Consider the following 9,291-nt stretch of genomic DNA (forward strand, 5'->3'; position numbering starts at 1 on the left):
TATCAGAGATTTTAATCTTTCCTTGCAGGCAGTAGGGAAATCCTTAGTCCACTGATTCTTCTGGGAGGAACAGATTTGAATGTAGAAGATGCAATACCAAAAGTACCGTCAGTCTCCCTATGAAAGAGGGAGATGTGACGTAACCCAGGTGTGTAAACCCAGTGGGTTTAGGCTGGAAAAAATCTTTGGTTATCAATGCAGAGATCTAGCTCTTCTTTCTCACCTTATTTGTGCTATATATGATTGAAGCAGTGTAGTGCAGAAAAGAAAAACTACTAAGAATGACTCTTCTCTGCCCTAACTTGGAAGAAAAATTGTTTTGTCCCATGGGGGTAGGAACTAAAATTTTTCACTGAATCCTAATTTTGAGCGTGTGTTTTCTTTCTGCTCCATAATCTCCAGAGAATGAGCTGCCAGCAACCCCTCAACTTTCCCACATCCTGAGAAAGTTCAGACTACTTTCTTCACAGCGTGTCTTTTTCCCTTCCCAAGCAGTTATGCAGGAAGAGGTGAGACCTACCAGTTTGTCTTGCTGGCTGTGAGCAATGCTGTTGATATAATGACCCAGTCCAGAGGGGGAGGGTGAGGGCTGAATTCCTTTAGTCTTCTAGCAAAACTTTCTAAATGGTTAACTCCCATCCTTTGTTTTTTCTAAAGGTTTCTGGTGGCTACCAGTAACTTCCTACAAGCAGAGCGCTGCAGAAGGGAGGATGAGAGATGTATGTGTGGGGATGGGTTGGTTGCTGAGTTATTTTCTTATTTTGTAACCTTCATTGCTTGAAGCCAGGGAATGTGTCTGAAAATCGCCAGGGAGGAACAGAATGTGAAGCTGTGAGTTTTAGCTCACAAGAAGTGATGAGGAGGGGAAGGGGAGTGAGAGCCACAGCGAGTTGTTGGTATAGGTGGGATAGGAACATGTATGGTGACCTTAATAATGCAGGTTCACAGACAGGTTTTCTCTGTCTTCCCCATCTTGTCTCTCCTCTGTTCTTGTGTCTTAACTTTTCTCACCACCCACATGCTCTTTTTTTTTTTTTCCCACCTCGTATTTTGTTTGCCCTTTTTGCTGTTCCCTTGCCATCCCCTCTGTAACCTGTCATGCACAAAGGTTATACATAATGCAGTGGAAACAACAGAACAATGAAAATTTTGGCTCCCAGTTGATTGCAAACATTTTGGCAGTACTGCCAGGATGCCCGTAGATCTTTATGGGCAGATTTTCATACTGGTGTGGTTGTGAATGGAAAGGTTTGCTTTGGGTTGAAAAAGGGTGTAGAGACACAGGTCAAAGGAAGGCCTCATGCCATTTATTTTCAACCATGGACAAACATGCTGTGAGGGTGTGGTTAGTCCAGTATGCGCCATCAATTTTGTTAAGTTATCGGCTCATCCTTTAGATGAGGATTTATTAAAAAAAACCCAAAAAGTGGGTAAAAAAATATTTTTATAATTGAAGGCCCAAAAGTGTGAGAGAGTCCCATTTTTCCAGAACCTGTTACCGTAAACATGATGAAAAGATAATTATAAAGGAAACTAGTGCAGACTGTACATCCTGGTATTTCATAGGTGACTTTTATCTGAGTGACTCACTCCCCATCAGAGAAAAAACCATGGCACCGCTTATTCTTTCCACTGTTAGTATCTTAAAGTATTCCACTTCCAGATCTGAGAAGTTCTGATTAAATGTCATAAACTGTAACTTTCCTTGTTATTTTTTCCAGTGGTTTTTTTGGTTATGTGTATGTGTTTTGTCATTTTCTTTAACTGAGAACAATTGAAAAGCTGTGGAGAGAAGAAGGAAACATTTTGTGGCAGTACTCACTGAGGCTCGTTCTGGAAAATAATTAATTATAGAAAAACAATTAATTTTCAGAAAGATAATGGAAATATTTTCAGACATGTAGTATAGTATCATATTCTGCTTTTGCTTATGTAAATGCAGCTATGCTGAAGTCCTGGAGCAGCAGCGATACAGTGCGTACTCCGTAACTTATGTCATTTTATGTACGTTCTGGGATGCCTCTGAACAGTGACTATATATTAGAAAGTAACAGCAAACCCCTCTTTCCAGGGATTACGAATCTGATAAGCATTAGTCCCTTCCCTATCCTCATACGAAGCTCTTGCACAGAGGCAGGCTGAGGTATTCTTAGACTTTTGGAAAGTCTTTTGAAGGGTAAGTTTGACGACATGTTGTTAGGGCCCACAAGGAGGGAGAGATGCAAAAAGGGAGGGTTAGGTATATGGTGACTATGTCACGACAAGCCTCAGTTGCCAGTCAAGACTAAATGGTCATCCACCTTGGTTGGTGGTACCCTCCTGGCACGGTTTTGATGAGACCGAGCACTGAATTAAGCATACTGCTTGCCTTTACTTGTTGGTATAAAATATGGGGTGTTTTATGCATTTATATGAAACACTATTATCAAATTATTCAAGGTCACATTGTGAGGTTTGAATCCTGCCCTGCCAGCCTATAGGAAGTTCTTTTTTTACAGTAGTTGATTAAAACATCTGTCCTTAGGGTTTGTGCTTCTGTTCACCAAAACACTTCTTTTATTCATCTGAAATGCTTGTACACCGACGCGTGCAGTATGAGAAACAAACAGGATGAACTGGAAGCGCTGGTCTGTTCCCAGAGCTATGATGTCATCAGTATTAGTGAGGCTTGGTGGGATGAGTCCCATGATGGGAGTGCTGGGATGGAGGGCTACAGGCTGTTCAGGAGGGACAGGCAGGGCAGGTGAGGTGGAGGAGTTGCACTGTAAGTAAGGAAGAGGTTTGACTGTACAGCCCTTACAGTTAGGGATTATGTGTTTGAGAGCTTAGGGGTGAGGATTAGGGGGATGGAAAACAAAGCAGATGTTATAGTGGGTGTCTACTGTTGGTAGCCCAGCCAGGATGATAGCACTGATGAGTTATTCTATAGGCACTCAGGAGAAATCTCTGGATCGGTAGCCCTTGTCCTTATGGGAGATTTCAACTTCCCAGACATCAGCTGGGAATACCATACTGCTGTGACAATCAAGTCTGGGAAATTCCAGAAGTTTGTTGAAGGCAACTTCTTGTCACAAGTACTGAGTGATCCAGCTCGGAAAGATGCCCTCCTAGGCTTGCTATTTGTGAATAGAGAAGGGCTCGTGGGGGATGTGATAGTAGATGGCTGTCTTGGCCACAGTGATCGTGAAATTGTCGTATTGTTTAAAATTGTCAGTGTAATGAGAAAAAAGGACAGCAGAGTTGCTACCCTTGGCTTCAGGAGAGCAAACTTTAAGCTATTCAGGGAACTATTTAGCAGAGTACCCTGGGAATCTGCTTTTGAGGTCTTAGGGGTCCATGAGTGCTGGTCAGTTTTTAAGAACCACCTTTTAGAAGCACAGGAGCAGGCAATTCCACTGTGTCGTAAGTCAAGCAGCCGGGTAGGAGACCAGCTTGGCTGAACAGGGCCCTCCTCATGGAGCTCAAGAGGAAAAGGAAATTGTACAATCGCTGGAAGCAAGGTCAGACTTTGCAGGAAGATTACAGAGCTGTGGTTTGCATATGCAGGGAGAAGACATGTAAGACCAAAGCTGAACTAGAGTTGAAACTGGCCAGTGTTGTGTCAGACAAGAGGAAAGACTTTTTAAAGTACATTAAGAGAAAGAGGAGGTCTTAGAAAAACATTGGGCTGATACTTGTTGAAGATGGTCATCTGACAAATAGAGATGAAGATAAAGTGGAAGTATTCAATGCTTTTTTTTGCCTCAGTCCTTAATAATACTGATAGACCTTGGGCTGCCCGGTCCCCTGAGTCAGAGGACCACAGTGACTTTCCGTTTGTGGACACTGAAATTGTGAGGGACCAGTTGTATCGGTTGAATGTTCACAAGTCCATGGGGCCTGATGGGATTCATCCCAGAGTACTGAAGGAGCTAGTGGATGTTATAGCAGGACCCCTCTCTATCATCTGCCAAAGGTCTTGGGAGTCTGGGGAGGTCCCTGCTGACTGGAAGCTAGCCAGTGTTACTCCCATCTACAAAAAGGGCATGAGGGAAGACCCAGGGACCTACAGACCTGTTAGTCTAACCTCAGTTCCTGGAAAAAGTATAGGGAAGATTATACTGGGTATTATTGAAAGGCATTTAAAGCATAATGCAATCATCACGCACATTCAACATGGGTTCACAAAAGGAAATTCCTGTTTAACTAATTTGATATCCTTCTATGATAGGGTCACCCACCTAGTCGATGAAGGGAGGGCAGTGAATGTAGTTTTTCTGGATTTTAGTAAGGCTTTTGATACTGTCCCTCACAGCATCCTTCTGCACAAGCTGCCCAACTGTGGGATAAGCAGGTACACGGTGCGCTGGGTGAAGAACTGGCTAAGGGGCAGAGCTCAAAGGGTTGTAGTGAATGGGGCTACATCTGGCTGGCAACCGGTCACCAGCAGTGTTCCTCAGGGTTCAGTTCTAGGGCCAGTTCTGTTTAATATATTTATCAATGATCTAGATGCAGGAGTTAAATGCACCATTAGCAAGTGTGCTGTTGATACCAAACTGGGAGGTGCTGTTGACTCTCCTGAGGGTTGAGAGGCCTTGCAGAGGGATCTAGATAGATTGGATCATTAGGCAATGACTAATGGGATGAAATTTAACAAGTCAAAATGCCAGATTCTGCACCTGGGACAGAGTAACACTGGGCACAAGTACAAATTGGGAGACGAGTGGCTGGAGACCAGCCCTGCAGAAAAGGATCTGGGGGTGCTGGTCGACAGCAGGCTCAGTGTGAGTCAGGAGTGTGCCCTGGCAGCCAAGAGGGCAAACTGCATCCTGGGGTGCATCAAACACAGTATAACCAGCTGGTCAAGAGAGGTGATTATCCCACTGTATTCAGCGTTGGTGTGGCCTCACCTTGAGTACCGTGTGCAGTTCTGGGCCCCACCATTTAAGGAGGACGTTCAGGTCCTTGAATGTGTCCAGAGGAGGGCAACAAAGCTGGTGGAAGGTCTGGAAGGAATGTCCTATGAGGAGCGGCTAAGGACTTTGGGCTTGTCTAGTTTGGAGAAAAGGAGGCTGAGGGGTGACCTCATTGCTCTCTGCAGCTTCCTGAGGAGGGGAAGTGGAGAGGGAGGTGCTGAGCTCTTCTCCCTGGGATCCAGGGATAGGACATGTGGGAATGGTTCAAAGCTGTGCCAGGGGAGGTTTAGACTGGGCATTAGGAAGCATTTCTTTACCGAGAGGGTGGTCAAACACTGGAACAGGCTTCCTAGAGAGGTGGTCAATGCCCCAAGCCTGTCGGTGTTTAAGAGGCATTTGGACAATGCTCTTAACAACATGCTTTAACCTTTGGTCAGCCCTGAATTGGTCAGGCAGTTGGACTAGATGATCGTTGTAGGTCCCTTCCAACTGAAATAGTCTATTCTATTCTATTCTATTCTTTTCTGTCCAGGAAGTTATTCCACATCCATATTCCCAAAGGAGGTCAGCATCTAATTTGGGCAGTTGTGCTCAATTCTCCTCCAGTAAAAATGACAGCCTCCATAAATATCAGGCTGATATTATTAAACTGATATTCCAGGAAAGATTGTCAAATTGATGGATTACAGGAAACTCCAGAGAAAGTCTGCATTTAAGTAGGTCCCAAAGAGGAGACAGATCCATGAATCCCAGTGGTTTGCCAAAGTTACCTACAAAGCTGTACCTGTCTCTAAAACTGGTAAAACTGTTTTCCTGTTACTGTGCATTGCCATCAAATATTTATTTAGACAAAATGTAAACTTAGTTCTTTTTACATAGCTGGCGAACTAGCAGCCTTTAGTTTCCAGGAATAGTAATTGGTAAAAAGGGGGACTGGTCCATGTTTTGTGTACCTTGTACCGTCTATAGGGTCTGCCTGAGAGCTAGTAAAGCAGAATGTTGACTGGAGGGAGATCTGCCAGCCAGAATGTAAACCCCAGTGTAAATCTTTGGCTTGCAGCAGCCTAGCAAGAGAATCCCAGAATCCCCAGGTTGACTCCAGATTTGTTACCATGCCTTCCTAATCAGCCGCAGCATAGAGAAAGAAGCAGAGGCTATTTCTTCTCTTGCTGAAAGATGTTATCTTACCTTGCAAGCCAAGCTACGGAGGCATCCACAGCTTCTGTGGGAGTGGGAGCATGTGCACTACACATATCACCAATTAATGTCTTAGCTCAAGGGATAAAGGCTTGCAGTGAGGAGTCATGCTTTAGCCTTCTTGATAGTCCATTTTGTGTGGAGCTTGTGGTTGCAGGGTATTAAGCCACCTTTTTTTATTCAGTGAGATTTCTGGGGGTTTTGATGTGGAGTAAATTTTTCTACTATGAAGCAAGCTCATTAATTACTGGCATGTGAAACAGCTGCATATATTCCATTTTGTGGTTTTATGTTACCTGGATCTATTCTTCAGCTCATACAAAGATGGGTGGCAGGCACTGATTGATATAATACTGTGTATTGCTGAATAGGTGTGCATTGTGGTTTAGACTAGGCTTCAAAGGTACTAAGGTGGTCCTACGTGACTGTATTCATGAATTTGTCCAAAATAAATAGTTTTAGAAGACTTTTGCTGTTAGCTACAATCTTGGAGGAACACCTACTGGAGATTTAATCTCTCATAAGCAAATAAATAATATGCAACCTGGATCTGCTTGCAGAAAACATAGTAGTAGAAGGTCTTCCATCTAGAGGCTGAAGTTCAAACATACCATGAACGTCAAACAGGTTGATGTCAATTCTTGATTCTGTCTCCTGTCCATTTGTTACTTGTGCAAAATTACTTGCATGGAGTTTGTTTACTGTATTACTGACTTACTGCTGAAACTGAAAGTTGGGAAATTAATTTAACGCATGGGAGGGAAAGATGCGAAAAAGTTAACCCATTTTAAGTTATGGGATTCGTATATAGTCTTGGCTTCTGTTTAAAATGTATGTAAATTCGAACATCCACTTAAGTTGCAGGCCCCCAGTAGCACAGAACATTTACAGCCATTACACAATCTTTTGGCAAACTGTGGAAATTTTTAGGAATCTTGCATGGAAAAAAATGCATGGTGCCTACTGAGATGGAGCAAAAGTTCTTTCTGTACTTAAATGTGAAGATGTAAGTAATAAAGATGTATTTCTTCATCCTTGCTTTAACTCAGCTACCCAGGAGAAGAATTTTCTTGCCTGTTAGCTAGAAATATGTTAACCTGAGACATTTATAGTATTAAAATATTATTCATGTGATGCTCAGATGAGATTGGTGATATGTTTAGTCTTAAAGGGCCACAAAGAATGTCTTTTTTGTAGGGGAATGCTTACTTGGGCTGCCCCATGCGAAACCTGCTACATTGACATGGTAAGAGGCCATCCAATCCTATAGGGGTCACATCCCTAGTAAAGATGACCAACTCTCCTTGTGAGAACTGAGCTGCAATGCTCTTCATGAAGACAGAAAAGCCTCACTAAACCTAAATTATACTTCTGTATCAACACTTTCTGAACTGTCCTGCAAGCCTTTATGTCCTTCTCTCTGATGAATTATTAGAGTCCAGGAAAAATTGTTCATTTCTATTTAGTTTAACGTATTCGGCAAAACCCCTCCTAGTTCTCCCTAGCTCCTAGTTTGCCAGCTGGCATCATTTTAAGGCCAAAAATAATGCATTATATGGGTGGCATTTCCTGGCTGGCCTAACCTGAAGTTTAGTGAAATCAGCAAGGAGATCCCCTCTTGTATACCCTATTTAAAGCAGTGGGTGTTTGAAAGGCAAAAACCCCTTGTATTCTTAAAAGTGTGTAAGTAGTTAGATTACCTGGGAACGGGGGACTTTCTGAAAGCTGTGCTCAAAATGTCCAAGCCCGGGTGCTAGGTAGAAAGTATCTGCATTTACTTTTGGCTGCAACTTAGTTTCCTGGACTGGCTTGGACTGGAATTTGTCTGGCGGTGCCACAAAATACTCAGTGAGGCCCAAAATACAGTTTTGGGAGTTGAAGGGGAAGCCCACTGCCCTCAAGGTGCTGCTGTGAAGTAGTTCACAGAGGGCAATGGGAAAGACAGTGTTTGTCCTAAATGGATGAACCATGATTTCGGTTACCTTATTGGCGAGTCTAACGGGAATGGGCAACAAGGATCCCACCGATGAATGGGCAGTAGGTAATGCACAGGAAAAGGGTGTGTGAATTCCTCTTGTGTGTTGAGTGTTTGAAACTAATTGCATGAAGAACGGAAAAGACTGAGGCATGGCCAGAGACGGTGCCATCTGCCCTTTAAATTAAAAAGCGGAAAGGAGATCCTAAAAGAAGTAGCTTACCCAGATAACAGGATGAATAATAGGAAAAACAGCATTATACCCTTATGTAAATGGAACTTACGAAATGATAGAATGAAAAGCTTGTGTAAGTAATCTTAATTTGGCCTCCTTGGGTGTGTGAATGAGCATAGTCTCAACCTACATTTTCCCCATGGGACTCTCCCTCATTTGGCGACTAGAACAGACAGTGCTCATCTATTTCGGTTGTTCAAGACGTGGTTTTCAGTGATTTTTTTCACTGCTCTGAGTGCTTCAGAGGCCCATAGCTTCCTGTCCCCTCCTCCTCCTCTTCCCTCCCTCCCAAGGAAGAGGAGGACATGGGTGTGCAGAGCCCTCTGGAGCTGCAGGGGTGCCTGGGGGCGGTGGACGTTGTGCCTTGGCAGAAAGTCGGAGGCTGAGGGGTCAGGAAATGAGTAACATGCAATCAGGTTGAAAGGGCTTCCTATCTTTGTCTTCTCTTTCTTTAAGGAACGTGAGTCATCATGGAGTAAGACAACGATTTTACCGTGATGCAAACTTAAAGATGGCAGAATATTTATTTGCCTGCCATAAAAGCCCTATTTGCCGTATCCTTTCAAGGTCTTGTTCGCTTCTAAACCAAGGCAACCACTTCTAAAACAGCAGCTGATATGGTAACAGGTTAGCTGATTAGCTAGTAGATGTAAAAGAAAGCCACGCATGGTTAAAATAGCATTTTCAAATGAAATAATAAAACACCTATTCAGATAAAGAAGAAATGAAATCTTACCGTCTCTCAGAATTAATTTTTAATTCTTTGCTACATCAAAACAATCTATCCGAAAAAAATTATCTTCTTCATCAGAAAATATTTTTTTCTGAACGTTTCTGTCAACTTTTTAGGAGAACTTATGAGGAGACAAACTCTGAAAAGCTTTCTCGTGGGAAAAAGTCAAGGATCATTTAGGACAACTGCATTAAACGTTACAGGTCCATAGCACTGACCCGAGCATCAGTGTAAACATCCCTGTCTTCTGGGGTAT

Source organism: Mycteria americana, chromosome 1, assembly GCF_035582795.1.
Source record: "Mycteria americana isolate JAX WOST 10 ecotype Jacksonville Zoo and Gardens chromosome 1, USCA_MyAme_1.0, whole genome shotgun sequence".
In the NCBI taxonomy this organism is placed as follows: Eukaryota; Metazoa; Chordata; class Aves; order Ciconiiformes; family Ciconiidae; genus Mycteria; species Mycteria americana.